General features: G+C 36.6%; 1 protein-coding gene across 5 annotated transcripts in view; it reads left to right on the top strand.

Moving 5' to 3' along the window:
- Positions 1-8,191, top strand: part of Adamts5 (ADAM metallopeptidase with thrombospondin type 1 motif 5) — a 56,091-nt gene extending 47,900 nt beyond the window's left edge. For 4 of the 5 annotated variants that reach the window (XR_007347721.1, XR_007347720.1, XR_007347718.1 and 1 more), the window contains one exon: positions 3,126-3,137. The gene's annotated coding sequence lies outside the window, so the exon portion shown is untranslated. Of the gene's footprint in view, positions 1-3,125; positions 3,138-8,179 lie in introns of those variants that run through there. The other variant, XR_007347719.1, reaches the window with a different exon arrangement.
- The last annotated feature ends 5,793 nt before the right edge of the window (positions 8,192-13,984 follow it).

Here is a 13,984-nt window from a genome sequence, read left to right as displayed (position 1 = left end):
TAAAATAAATAAATAATTGGAAAAAAAAAAAAAAAAAAAAAAGAAATATTGAAATAGTATGCATATTATGCACTCAGGCATGACATTATTGGTGCGTCTCACTACAATTAGCAGTTGACAAACTCTGCTTACATTTTATCAATGATTTATCAGTCAGTGAAAATCATGCACATGCTTTGTGAATAGAAACTGCAGATAACTAAGTAGATTGCATAAATATGTTACATTTGATGTAAGCAGTGGCACAGGCACAGATTTTTGAATTCTGAATTAGTGTCTGTGAGTAAATTCAAGTAGTAAATCTACGTAGGTTTCATTTTGAAACATACTTTCATGGTAAACAATAATAATGAAGATTTACATAACTAAATATTAAATATAAAATGTAAGCTCTTAGTATCCTCAGTATTCCAGAAGGGATGGTGTATAATGCAATGAAAAGACCAAAAATTGTTGAAAACTAAGACCATCATGTTTTAAATGTCTCTTCAGCTTTGGTAAACTACAAATTGGAATCAATACTCTAAGCATTACTGTGTCTTGTACCCTGCATTACATAATTGCTCTGTTATTCAGGTAAACCGCTTGAACTGAGCCTCCAGGGACTTATTCTGTAATATTTTTCATTGAGGAACAATATCCTACTTTGTAAAATACTTCCCTGTGTGTGACTTAACAACTGTAAAATTAAGCATTGGTCTTGTGGTTTCAGTGGACATAATAAATACAAATTGTAAACTAGGTTAAAGTATGTACTGAATGTTTTGGAGGTGAAAACTATTGTTCATATATTTTTAATTTTCCCATAACCTTGGTAGCACATAGACAGGTCTCGAGGAAGTCCTAGGTGATCTGTAATTCTATCATCTTTCAACCACTTTGTCATAGACGGTATTTTTTCTTAGTTAAATTACTATAGAACTATTGCTTCAAGCTCTTCTTACCAGACTATCACTCTCTAAAGTCTTCTTAGTATTAAGATTAAACAGCAAACAAATTTGGCTTCATTTTAATTTTTTGTACATAAACTTATTCCAGAAAGAGTTGAGATATGAATACAAGCATAGAATATTTTTTTTAGTTTGAAATTCATTAGAAAACTCTATATTTGCTAACAAATTTATAGCATTAAGTTACCTAAGGATATTAATTTCTTTTAAATCCTGAAATCATATACTTTAGTGTATGTTGCAAACACTGAATTTCCCTCTCATCTCAAACTGTAGTTTAGAATAATGATACTTTAAATTTTACCCATAGTAGGACATATATATTTCAAAGAAATCATTAAAAAATCCTATACTTTTAAAAAGATGATATATAAACTTGGTCATCACAATATGGCTAATATTTGTTAAGCATCTCATTGGGTCAGACACTGTAGTAAACATCTCACAAACCATCTCTGTGGTCTTGTGAGGTTGGTCTTAAGATTCCAGTATTACAGATGACTGTCATGATATGATTACCATCAGTGGTTATCTAGCATTCACCCAAGTGCCAGGCATAATTGAGAGTACCTTAAATATTTATTATCAATCACTAACAGCTTTAATCACTGAGAATCTTAAATCTTTATGGACTGTGTGTCTGAGGGAGGGATTACTGAGTGAATGGAGAACTGTGAAAGATTGGGGAAGTGCAGAAGTATGTACTGAATTTACTGTTTAAAGGCCCAAATGTGGACCCCAACAGTAAATCAAGAACAGTCTTAAAATTCCAATAAAAATTGCAAGAAAACGACAGAGTATAAGGCAAGCAGTATGGATAAAATCAGAAGCCAAAGTGGAACAAAAGATTATTGTTTAAGGAGAAAGGAGAGAGAATTTGACTTGGAAAACTAGTAAATTACTGGCAAGTGTAAAGAGGTATAAATTGGTGTAAGGGGTAGCTTTTAAATTAGAGAATGAACAAAGAAATGGTTAAAAAATGAAACTGGAGATGTTTGTGAAGTCCAAATTATTCTTAATGCTTTTAATTCTGTTGTGTCTTTCTAGATATATCATTGAGTGTTTCCTTTGCTCAATCAAACTCATGTTTATACAACAGAACCAGTGATCATAGTCTGTCCCTTGTATCCACAGATTCTCCATCCTTAGATTTTTGACATCTGTGAAGGGTCCTGGAACCAATTGACTCTGCATGTTTTTATATAGACACAAGTGAGGAGTTATAGTAGAAAGTTCTAGCTTTCTTAGTTCCGTCCATGTCTATCACATGAGTAAACATGGACTCCAGGATGACTGACTATCTGGGGTAGTTCCCAGGAATGGAGGAAAGCAAGCTAACTCAGGACCCCACTTAATGCCTATCTAGGAAATGACCCATAAGAAGATGTCTCTTTCTTCTAGATACCAAAAGTGTCTCCCTGTTTCCTCCTAACTCATGATTTGTCTTCAACTGGAATCACAGACCTTCTGTTGCTGCTGTTATTATTTATGACTGCATCTAAATCTTGGAAAGCTAAAAAGTGTATTTCTTAATTATTTTTAAGGATACTCATTCTAAAAACAGTAACTGAACTCATTTTAGGTTAAAAAGAGTTGTTTCATCTATAAAAGTGTCTAGAGTCATTAACCTTTTCATCTTCCAAACATATCTGGTACCTAATAGACATTGTGAAGAATTTGCCTGGATCGCTTCTTCAGCTCAAGTTTCTTTACTATCCTTCTGCCTACTCAAAGATGTTTTCTATTGCCCCTTAGATCTCCCTAGAATGTTTTTTAGGCAGTTTCCAGGAAGCACAGAATTGGACAGGATCAGGCATAAGATACAAAAGACACAGAGCTTTTGTAGGGAGAACCCTATAGAAGTTTCTGAAGGTATGACCAGCTCTGAGTTGATCAGACAGGACATTCATCTATGAGAACAAGCAACAGATGCTCCTTCCTTTAAGGTTATGCTAAAACCAACCAGATATTGGCTTCTCCACTGCTATCACCCGAGTCATGCTACCAGTACTTTCTACCCTGAACAACTGCAAATACCTCCTGGTGGGGCTTCCTGCTTTCATCAACAGCAGGACTGGTCATGAAAATCTGTAAATCAGATCATTTAACTCCTCTGCTAAAAACACTCCAGGACCTTTCTGCTTTTCTCAATATAAAGAACAAGGTCCTTTCCAGGATCTGAAGAGCTCCACATAATTCGGTCCAAGCTACCTCTCTGATGGTCCCTCCTGTTTCCTACCCCTTGCTTCACTGCTCCAGCTGATTTGCCTCCCTGTTATTCTTCACTGCATTAAAAATGAGCCATGTCTAGAAACCTATGCCTAGAACACTCTTCTCCAGATATGTACTAGCTCCACCCCATTCCATTAAGCCTCTGCTTAAATGCAATCTCTCAACTCCAACCACGAATAGATACATTCCTCCATTTTTCTTCATGGAATTTATCATCACTTGAAACTTCATTATATATCCATTTATACAAATTTATCAACACTGTAATGTACTCAGATCTACACATCAACACTGTAATATACTCAGATCTGCAAGTGTTCATATTTTGAGCACTTAATCTTTATTTTTCACTGCTATATCACCAGCTCCCAGGAATGCAATGCATGTAAGTGCTTCAGAAGTATTTTTGAATACATGAGTGAGTGAGTGAATGAAATGATGGCACTCTAAGCAGGTAGTCAGCATTAAAGGCTTCAAGGAATAGTCAATGCTCTCCCAACAGGTAGGCAAATGTGACAATGGAAATATTTTTAACAGGCAACACTGTTTAAAAAAAAAAAAAAAAGTCAAGTCAGGACGAGGCTAAGGAATCAAGGGATTCAGAATAGTTGCAAACACTCAGCTATTTGACTCCAGGATTTGACTCCAGGATTGACTCTGTTCCAGTTTTGATGCTTTTCTAGAAAGCGGACTTCTACAGATATCCACAATTTCCATCCCTTTATTATTAAATCAAACACTAACCTAAGTATTGCTGTGAAAGTATTGTGCCACTTAATTGTTACTACTTAACAATTGGAAGATTATCTCAAGTTAACTGGGAAGGCCCAGTGTAATCTCACAAAGTCTAAAAAGCAAAAGAGAAAAGAAAAAGGAGGAAGTCAGAGAATTCCAAGCCTGAGAAGGATTCCATGGTTCCATTGCTGACTTAGAAGATGGAGTAAAGGAGCCACACGTTATGGAATCCAGGTGCATCTAGAAGCTGAGCACCACTGTGACCCACAGCCAGCAGGAAACAGGGACTTGAGTTTCACAACTGCAAGAAACTGGATGTGTACTCCAAAATTCATGTATTACAGACTCAATACCCAGTGCAACAGTGTTGAGAGGTGATACATTTAAGAGGGGATTAGGTCGTGAGGGCTCTGACCTCATGCATGGATCAATGCCATTGCTCTGGGAGGACATTAGTTATCTCTAGATTGGTTCCTTATAAAAATATGACTTCAACCCCCGGGGTTCTCTCTCACCATTGCATCTTCTGCCATGTTATGATGCAGCAAGAAGGCCCTCATCAGATGCTAACTTCTCAACCTTGGACTTCCAAGTCTTCCAGAATTGTGAGAAATTAATTTCTTTTCTTTATAAATATCCTATTCTGTAGTATTCTAATATAGCTGCAGAAAACTGACTAAGCCAAACATGGAATCAGATTCACGTTTGGAGGGATCAGAAGAACACAGCCTTACAAATATCTTAATGCCAGCCTTGTAAAACCCAGAGCAGAGACTTGGCTGAGACACTCTGAGCCTCCAGAACCCTGAGATAATGAAGGAGTGCTGTCAACAGGTGCTGAATGCTTGACTTTGGTTTTGGTACTAATAGAAAGTGATTACATAGATGAAAACAGGTAAAGATCACAAGTTAGAGTGGAACAAAAGGAAGGCTGCCACGTTAGAAACCTGAGCAGATATTGGGGCTAAACTACGAGGGAGGAGCATAAGAAAAACAAAGTATCACAGCTACTAGATTTGGCACAAAATCTTGGAGTAAGACCACCCACCATCCAATCTAATGTTTGTATAGAGTCACTCACTCGAGGGGTCCAGATATACCCTCTGACTCAAACACAGGTTTATCTAAAATCTTGGTGTGGAGCAAGACTTTGTAGCCACAATGGGGATAAGCAAAAATGTTGCTGAAAGGTTGGTCACATAATTTAAAAGTTAATGAAGATTTTTGTTCATAAAGTGCTGTTAGCCAACCATCCCCAAATTTAGTGATTTCATGAGTCAGAGCTCCGCCCAGTGATATGACTGCTGCACACATCACATGACTGTAATGTCCAAGCCAGGCTCTATCACACACCTGGTGTTGATGCAGGGACAGCCAGGAGGTCAGTCCCAGCTGGGTCCCTCTGTCTTTATGTAATCTTTCCAAGTAGGGTCCTCTCCAGCAGGGTTCTCAATCTTCTTACACAGCATGTTATATTTCCAAGAGCAGGTATTTCCAGAGAATCAAGAGTAATCTACCAGGCTTTTTCTATCCCATCCTTTCAAGTTCCATCTCTTAATCACACTAAGTAAAAATTTTCCATTATGTGAATCAACAGCTCTCAAAGATCCCTCCTTGATTCTTCCAGAAGTTGAAAAATTATAAAATATGCCACCCTTTGTTCTTTGGTTACCAACTTCTTCATTTTTCTTTGCTAACATATCATTTTACACACACACACAAAAGAAGAAGAGACTTTCATTTCAGAAACAACCATGTTTAGAATTGCAAAAGCATAATAGTCAACAATTAAATGGAAAGCATTACACTTTGTATTCATTTGAGTACAAAACAAGCTAGCTGAAGACAGTAAATCATACAGGCTTGTAATTAACTTGGTGCACCAGCCCAGAGTAGGGAATCTTCCTGGTTGGATGGGAAGGTTTTTTGTTTTTTCCTTGTTGTTGTTGTTGTTTTAATTTTGATATTTTTTCTTTTGTTTTACCAATCTGCATGTCTTTCTGGGGGCCTGGGGGTGGGAGAGGAATTAACATTGCTAAAGGATTTTGTTAATCTGTAGACCAGGAATGTCTGAGGTTCCAGATTTAAGATTGCAAATGAAGCTGTTATCAATTTGATGTTATTCAACACAAAGTTAAATGTGTTAAGCTACACATCATCATTCCCCTAGATATGCTAAGCCAGATGTACAGAGTGGTACACAGAAATCTTCAGACATCTGCTAGATCATTTCAAGAGCAATTGAAACCTCTTTAATTAGAAGGATGAAAACAGGAAATACATGATTTAGGAAATGTCTACAGCACTTTAATCTGGAACAATTTGATGAAAAAAAATCAAGTTCCAACTCCTCTAAACTGACAAACTTTACTCCTAAATACTGTCAGTTTCTCTGCTCTTGGTCCTACTGGGGTCAGAGATTATGAATGATGTGAACTATCAGGCTGATTTTCAAAAGCATTTACAGCTGAACAGAAGACCTTTGAAAGGACAGCTTCTCTATTGCATCCATTTCATATTGAGAAAATGAAACTAAACTTTGGTAGAATGTTTCTAGAGCCCATTGTTGCTATTCCTGTCATGTACTAGAGATAGACTCCCAAATCCTTTCAGGAATTTTGGCACTGACCTCAGTAACAGAATCAGAACTGTCATGGTAAATACATTTTTTTTTTTTTGCCTTGCCCTTTCTTTTTTTTTTTTAATTTTTTATTGTTGGTTGTTCAAAACATTACATAGTTCTTGATATATCATATTTCACACTTTGATTCAAGTAAAACACTTTGGGTTCGTCAGAAGAAGCAGAAATTACAGCATAATTGGCCCTAGAGAGATATGTTATTTTACTGAAAATAAGTCTTCTCTCAAGGCTCTTTACCTCTGATCTTTCACTTACATTTTTCTGAAAAATTCTTATTGAAGAGGAACTTAAAATTTGAGAGACTGAATACTTCTTTAACCTGATTAAAGTTGGGTACCATGGCTCATGCCTATAATGACAGTGGCTCAGGAGGCTGAGACAGGAGGATCTTGAGTTCAAAGCCAGCCTCAGCAAAAGCAAGTCAATAAGCAACTCAGTGAGACCCTGTCTCTAAATAGAAATAAAATAAGGCTGAGGATGTGGTTTAGTGATTGAGTGCCCCTGAGTTCAATTATAAAGAAAAAAAAAGAACCTGATTAAATTAAAACTATGTTTTTTTTACTTAATAAAAAATGAACATATACACAAAATATTGCACACAATTTCTAAAGAATTCATAAACCTCTAAAAGATAAATAGGGAAATTCAATGTAACAGAAAAAAGAGATATGTTGTAAAAAAAATTTTTTCTAGTAAATATCTCCTTATAAATGAAAAAATTGCTGGTAAGATTAGAACATATTTTGCAGACATTGGTAATCTTTTAAAAAAAAATGTTTCCTGAGTACCTTGTAATATGGTCTCTGATAATATTGGGATGCAATAGCATATAAGACACAGTTCCAGCATCAACAGTGGGGTAATGTTCATATAAGTGCTAAGAAAATTACATTACAAGGTAATTTCTTCTATGATATTAGTAAAATGCAGCATCAACTATGTAATACGGTTGCCGTAGAAGCAATTTAGCTTTTAAAGCACATTTATACAATTATGGATTGATGTTCTTCCTGTTCTGCTTCACAAAATATATAACAGACTCCAATTTTCTCATTCATTCCACTTGCCTTCCCTGATTCATACTAACCATAGTAGGGCAGGTGCCCAGCAAGACTAGGCCTTTGAGCTGTTAAATGCCAACTATCAACAGCCTTTGGATTCCTTGTTATTAAAAAAATATATATTTTTTTGAGATTTAGATAACTACTGGATGTTCTGCATCTTTCTGACACATGTATTTTTGCTTCATCTTCTCATGAGAATTGAATTTCTCAATCCTGGATATAAAAAATTTAGTAATAATGTAAACAGAAGGAAGGCACACTAGGGAAAAGAGACTGGAAAGATAAAGAAAACTATGTTCTATTTTGTATGGGGGGAAAAAGTTAGAATATTAAAATGATACAGATTGTGTTTTCGAATAGTTGCAAACACATAATGTCTTAGCTCTATTTCTGTGACAAAATACCTGAGAAAAACAGCCTAAAGGAGAAAATATTTATTCTGGCTCATGGTTTCAGTCCATAGTTTATTGGCTCCATGTTTAGGCCTATGTGAGGTAGAGTGTGGTGGTAGGGAGGGTATGGACTCACCTCATAGCAGCTAGCAAGTGAAGAGAAAGAAGGAAAGAGTGAGAAAGAAATAAACAGACGGAGATGGTGGGCAGGGATATGGTATGATTAACCCCTCAAGCACAAGTTCCCGATGACCTATCCACTTCCTCCAACTAGACTCTGCCTCCTAATGTTTCCACCACCTCCCAATAGATCATTCAGCTATGAATCCACCAATGGAAACGTGGATGTGTAACCGATGTGATTCTGCAATCTGTATTTGGGGTAAAAATGGGAGTTCATAACCCACTTGAATCAAATGTATGAAATATGATATGTCAAGAGCTTTGTAATGTTTTGAACAACCAATAAAAAAAACTTACATATATATATAAAAAAAGAATCCACCAGTGGATTAATCCATGGATGACTCTATTGTCCTCATCACCCAATCACCTCTGAACCCTGTTTCATTAGGGACCAAACCTGCAACATGTAAGTCTTTGGGAGATACTTTATCTCCAAACCATAACAAAAGAGGAAGGAAAGCCAATTGTTTGTGTTTTTTTTTTTTTTTTTTGTTTGGATAACCAAAAAGAAAGAATAGAATGAAAAACCAGTGAGTTGGTCAAAGTAAGAAACAATGGAGAAGAACAGCAAAAGGAGAGACAGAGGGTAGGAAAGAAGCCACAAGCATGACAGCTACAGCAGGTAAGACCAGGAAAGGGCACACTATGAAACTCTGCTTCAAGAAAACTTCATTTTCTTGAAGTTATTATTTATTTTTAGATATATACAGTGTTCTTGCCACTAGATTCCATCATGCCAAGCCAAAAGGATTCCTGAGGTTCTAGTTTATTTCTTCTGTCTGAAGCCATTACCTTCCACCTCCTAAAAGACTCAACACCACAGCTTTCAAGTCAACGCCAAAGACACTATGTCTCTAAAAGCAAGTGTACAATTTGAAAAAAAAAAATTATTGCACTTTGATGTGCTTTGTTTTTCTCTCACAAAAAAATGATTCTCCATCATAAGAATCAATCTTGGCTCAATTTTGAAAACCTGAAGCAGTGACTGACCCATGAAAGCAAGGGGGGCCATCTGTACCACTGTCCAACCTGGGTTCTGATTCACTGTGACTATGAATCACATGAGGAGTGAATAATCCCTTTTGCCAGTTCAAAGCTAAGGTCTGGAGGCAGCATGTTTTCCTGACTGTTCAACCAAATCTTCTTGGGTGAGTTTACTAGATCAGAGCTACAAACTTCCAAAACACTATTACATTTAGAAGCACAGTGGGTTCTCCTCTGTGGAAATTCCAAACCTTAAAGAATATTTGCAGCTCCATTTTTTGTTGTTGTTTGTTTGTTTGTTTGTTTGTCCCAGATTGTGCCTGACTCTGAAATCCAGACAATGATGAATACTGAGAGCATTCAGATTCCAACCAACTTGTCCGGCCACACGTCCACCAATTATACCTGATTATATATTTATGGCTCTGCCACAAAGGCCACCTTCTCTCCTGGATTTCCTCTACGTGCCAAGTCTCTGTGTCTTTGAAGCATTATCCAATTATCAATTGAAGTTGCCTTTCAATTATCCCTAGCAAAACTATGCAATTAAAATTCATGTTGTCCATGAAGATTGTCCTCCCGTGTTGCTGCTACACACACACTAGCATACACATTCCTCATTCCTAGTCAACATCAGTTGCTCCAACTTCTGAATAGCCACTATGGGTGCCTACAGCATTATATACTTCTACTTTTGCCTTGTCTTAATATTAGTTGCATAAGTCTGCTTCTTTCTCTTCCTCAACTACTTCTCCACCCCATGTTATAAACTCTTTGAAGGTAAAACTCAGGTTTCAAACTCTTATTTATTGCACGAGTGATTGATAACACAAGACTACATTGCAATATTACCTTAGGAAAAAAATTCATGATCATCAATTCATAATACCAAGCAAATGTAGTGTTTTAAATGAAATCTATTTTTATTCAGACTGTGTTATTTATTATGCATTTTTGCATTAATTTTGATTTTTTAAAAATATACTAAGACATTATTTTTCTTGATAGCTGAGCTTTATGAAGTCTCCCCTTCTGCTCGTAAACTGGATGCTGGGGACAAGTTCTTCACCCACCTTATCTTAAAGTCAGTACTGGAATACCCATCAAATCTAAAGGAGCTGATGAGAGGTTAATAGAACATGTTTTCTTTTTTATTTGTTGCCACCAGTGCTAATGGAACTGTGCTACTAAAGGTTAATAACATACTGTGAAGATTCAAGAAATATAGAGGCTAAGAAATCATATCATCCACTGTCTTCATTTTAAAGATGAAGCAAGCACATGAAAGTCACAGAGTTTAGGAGAACATAGTTCACAAGCACTTTTTTACTTCTTTTTTCCTTCATCAGGTAGAGGTTTGGGGTCTGTGGCCAGAACACTACCCAATGAACTTTCCCATGTATGGGCATCAGTTCAAGGTCCTTGGCTTCATCAGTACTCTTCTGTACAGTATAATCTCAACTATCTTAGATGAAAATACATTTATTTATTTATTTATTTATTTATTTGTTTGTTTGTTTTTGTGGTACTGAACATTGAACCCAGGAACATTTTGCCACTGTGCTAGATTGCCAGCTGTCTTTATTTATTTTATTTTATTTTATTTTTTTTTAATTTTGAAACAGGGTCACACTAAGTCCCTTAGGGTCTCCTAATTTTCTGAGCAATGGCCTCAAACTTGCAATCCTCATCCCTTAGCCTCCCATGTTTATAGGATTACATGCATATGCTGCAGCACCCCATCAGCAATACATTCTAAAATAAAGAAGACAAAGAAGTAATCTGAGATTACAGGTAATTTCATTTTATTTCTGTGCTCTTTGACATTTAAAATAGATTTGTGTTTCCTTGAAAGATTATGTAATAGAAACATTATAGAAAAGTAAAAGTATTTCAAAGAAAGTAGAAGAGAAACAATGGTTCATTGTATCTACCAGAGAAGGAAATTTAGACTAAGTGAGAAGAAAGTTGCTGAGCGCTATTTTCACTTGGAATTGGTAGTTCTCAATCTTCATTGTATTAGTCACCCGGGGAACTTTAAACATATATATTGGAACAACAAGAAAACTCTCTCATTTGCAATGGATATGCAAAAAGTACAGTTACTTTGGAGTCAGTTTGGCAGATTCTTATAAAATGAATCATACCTTCTCGTAAGACCTAGCAATCACACTCCTTGGTGTTTACTCAAAAGCTTTGAAATTCTGTATCCACACAAGGACCTTCAGAGTGGCTTTCTTCATAACTGTTAAAACCTGGAAGCAACCTAAATGTCAATGAATAGAAAAAGTCTGGCACATCCAGATAATAGAGCATCATTCAGTACTCAGGGATATAGAGTCTAGAAAAGCCATAGAGGAAAATTAAATGTACATTACTGAGTGAAAGAAACCAATATGAAAAAGCTACATACTATGTAATTCCAACAACTACATGATATTCTGGGAATGCCAAAACTATGGAGACAGTAAAAGATCTGTGTTGGCCAGAATACGTGAATAGGGAAGAATGAATAGGTGAAGCGCAGAGGATTTTTCAGTGCAATAAAAATACTCTGTATGAAATATAATGGTGGAAGAATGTCATGATACATGTATGTTCTTATCCATACATTATACAGGTGTATTGTTTTAGTAAGTTTTTGCATTGCTATGACCTGAGAAGAACAACTTTAAGGAAGAAAGGTTTATTTGGGGATCACAGCTTCAGAAGTCTTAGTCCATAGATGGTGGACTTCATTGATATGAGTCCAAGGTGAATGTAGCACATCAAAGGGGAATGATCCAGGAGAGGACAGCAACTTACCTCTGGGGGTTAGGAAGCAGAGAGACATGCACAGAGAGAGCGAGAGAGAGAGGAAAAGAGGCCACGGGGCAGACACATTCATCCAGGGGATGCCCCCAGTGGCCCACCTCCTCTAGCCATGCCCCATCTGCTTTCAATTACCACCCAGTTCATTCATTCAAACTAGGATGGACTAATTAGGTTATAACTCTCAAAAATATAATCATTTTACCTCTGAATATCTTTGCATTAACAGGAATTTTGGGGTCACATGTCATATCTAAACCACAACACTTGTCATTACTCATACTCTTGCCATAGTTCCAGCAATCAAGACTGAACCCTAATGTAATCCATAGATCTCAGGTGATGATGCATCAGTGAAGACACTTCAGTTGTAACAAAGATACCACTCTGGAGGGGATGTTGATGACTGGGGAGGTAGTGCATGTGTTAGGCCCGAGAAATCATTGTACCACCCTCTCTATTTTGCATTTACTTTTCAATTTTGAACTTAAAACTGATTTAAAACAAATCCATTGAAAGAAAAAATGCCCAGGTCTTAACTCTAGACCAATTAAATCTAAAGCTCTGGGGTTATTTTGTTGTTGTTGTTGTTGTTTTAAATCTCAGGAGACTTCAACATGTAGCCAAATAAGCAAAGTATTTCTGCATGTTTTTTTTTTTTTTAGCAAAGGCCTTCATTTTTTATTCTATGTATTTTTTCCATAGATTACATATGTTGTTGGTTTGGTTCTTAGTTGTTCATCTTTGAATGAGAAAATTTCTAACTGGATATGATTTTTGCAACAAAGAGTGTGACTTGCCCCCTTCAAGAGCCATTTGAATTAGGGGCAGGGAATTAGCTCTAAAACACACACAAAGAATTGTATATTCCCTTTCTCTTCTTGCAGAACATGGCAGAAATTTATCTGGAGGGCCCCTGGTGAACTAAGCTTAGGTCTTTTCCACAATAACAGCAGGGTGTTATGCAAATGCTAGAATTAAATGACTTCAAAGTTCTTTGGATCTTCAGTATGCTACTAAAAGCATTTTCCCATCTCTACTAGTTTCTAGCTCCCTTTATTTTCTGATCTTTTTCATGTTGAGACTTGTAATCTCTGAAAGAACGTCAAGAAAGTAAAAGACTATTGATTTAAATAGTTCTGATTTTAGTAAATGTACAGAAGTAGATATGTCTCAGAAGTAGATGCCTATGTTCAGAGGAGATCAACTCCTTAAAAATAATATTCAGAACTATCATGGAGAGTCTGCGTCCTTGCATTAATTGTTTCTTTGTTTTCTGAGTTCAGAACTTGAATCCTAGTTTAGAGTCCAAGAATATGCTTTTCAAAGGTCACACCAGAGATGCAATTAGCTCTCCTCTCATGTTTAACATACCATGTTATTGCATCATTATAACTATTTTAATGGGAAGTTAAGAGGAGGTAAAGCATTAAGTTTGCCTAGTGTGCTAATTCAGGAATCCTATATACTTTTATAATTAAATACTAATAAAACTCAATTTCTGGTGTGTGCCCTATGTTCTTCCACAGTAGACATGGTCTATAAGTGCCTCTGGGTGAAACCAGAAGCCCCGTCTAGTGTCCCTGCACCCAATCTCTATGCTTAGGCCAGATCTTCCATCTTGAAGCATCTCTTGCATCCTTTTGCTCTCTAAGCTAATACTTCATTCAGTCAATAAACCAGGACCCAAGTGCTCAACCTATAGATAAAAAATTTTCAACATCTCTGAGCATTAGTCTCATTATCTGCTGATGAGGAATGTAGCATGCCTACACTACATGAACAGAGGGCAAAGTTTCATCATTGCTCTTGCCTATCTTGATCATTCTCTGGCTGGAGTTCCACTCAAGCAGTCCCTATCTAACCAAGTTCCAATTATTGATTTAAAACTCAGTCCTGGCACTCTAGGCTGAGTCCAAGCCTATCTTCTCTGCTCTCCCTGATCTTGCCTGTGTCCTGTGCCACAAGGTCACCCTCTCATCCAGCTGG

The sequence above is a fragment of the Marmota marmota genome, unplaced genomic scaffold, assembly GCF_001458135.2.
Source record: "Marmota marmota marmota unplaced genomic scaffold, marMar, whole genome shotgun sequence".
Taxonomy (NCBI): Eukaryota; Metazoa; Chordata; class Mammalia; order Rodentia; family Sciuridae; genus Marmota; species Marmota marmota.
This window is presented reverse-complemented; position numbering and strand designations above follow the sequence as displayed.